A 1,632-nucleotide genomic window follows, 5' to 3' on the forward strand; every position below is an offset into this window, starting at 1 on the left:
ACAGTGCTTTTTTCTTTTGCTTTTAGTCTTGCAAACTCCATTCATTTTTGAAGTTACTTAAGCCAGGGTATCTTAGTGAGGTGGTTTCATATGTTTGTAATATAATTAGATTGTTTAGTCAAATTCTGCATTCCATTCTTAATGTCAAAATCTTGTGTGTGTTTTTTTTCAATATGCATACATTGATTCACTTTTTTGTGCTGTAAGGTTCTTTGGGTCTTGACAAATATGTAGTGTCATGTATTTACCATAACATCATACAGAATAGTTTCACTGAGCATGATCATCTTTAGGAATGGTGTAGGCCACACAAAACACACCAGTGGCTCCTAGTTTGTGGCCTCTGCTTTAATATCTTTCTTTCCCCCTTTGCTCTCTGCTCCACAGGGGCACATGCCCCTGAGTCTGCTCCGCTCACCACAGTATCTGGATTCAACAAATGGAAAAATAAAAATAGAAGATGAGCCCCTCTCCCAGTAGAGCACCAGGTTCAGAAAGAATACACTGACAAGGAAGTGGCATTCTGTCACTCCCTGCCTCTTTTTCAATTGCCCACTGGAAATGTCCCTTTAAGCCCTACTCCCAGTTGACCACCGCCCCCCCCCCCCACCCCGCAAGCCTCCTTATCCTCTGCGTTGAAGTCATCACAACGGCCAGATGGATTCTGGCCAGGGTGGGGCCCTCTGTGACATCACCAAAGGCCTAGCCCTGCTTGGTCCTTAGTCTCCAGGTGCAAGGGCAGACCAGCACACCACGAGCCACTTCCTTTCAGCTCACTATGCGGTCTGTAATATGGTTCTTTTTCTGGCCTATGTGTGTGCCCTTTTTCTGTGCCTATGTGTTTTATGTTCTGAAAGATGAAGCTGTAGATCTTCCGGGGAAGGTGCCCTGTGGAAGGCACTTTTGAATTCGGCAGAATCAACCAGAGCATGCCCAAGGCTGGCTTGGGAGCAAGTCACACTGGGTTTTTCTCCTCTCTGTGGTGTTGGTGATACTGAAGTTTCCAGGAGACAGTAACAAGGGTAAGGTGTGCACTCGTCATGCCCATCAGGGCTGTTCATTTGGTTCTCCAGGACAGAAGAAAAAGGCTTTCCCCCGACAAAGACTATATGTTTGGTACCTTAACCCAGCTTGAGAGGGACCTTGTGAACTTTGTGTTCAGGGTGCGGAATCTGAAACTCGCTGCTGCAACCACTGGTAACCACAAACGTCCCTATATAGAGGTTCCTGCAGACACACACAATAACATTACAATATATGAGGTATGGGGTGACAACGATGACTCGGATTGAGTGGATTTGTATGTCAAAGTAGAAAAGGCATAGTTGAGTGCCAACAAACTGTATCCAAACTAATAAACCTATTCTGAAGCTAAAGAAAAAGCCTCTGATATTTTTTATTTGCTGTACAGTTTTACCTTTTCCAGAATGTCATATAATTGGCATCATGCAGTGTATAACCTTTCCCAGACTAGTTTATTTTACTTAATAATATTCATTCAGGTTTCATCCATTTATTTTTGTGATTTGATAGCTCATTTCTTTTTATTCTTGAGTAGTATTTTGTTATGTTGATGTACCATAGTTTGTTTATCCATTCATCTATTAAAGGACACTTTGGTTGCTTCCAATT

At 42.8% G+C, this 1,632-nt stretch overlaps 1 pseudogene; it reads left to right on the forward strand.

Annotated features, from left to right (window-relative positions):
- The first annotated feature begins 778 nt into the window (after nt 1–778).
- LOC122435853 lies at nt 779–1,292 on the forward strand (annotated as a pseudogene).
- Nucleotides 1,293–1,632: the final 340 nt, after the last annotated feature.

This window comes from Cervus canadensis, chromosome X (genome assembly GCF_019320065.1).
Source record: "Cervus canadensis isolate Bull #8, Minnesota chromosome X, ASM1932006v1, whole genome shotgun sequence".
NCBI lineage: Eukaryota > Metazoa > Chordata > Mammalia > Artiodactyla > Cervidae > Cervus > Cervus canadensis.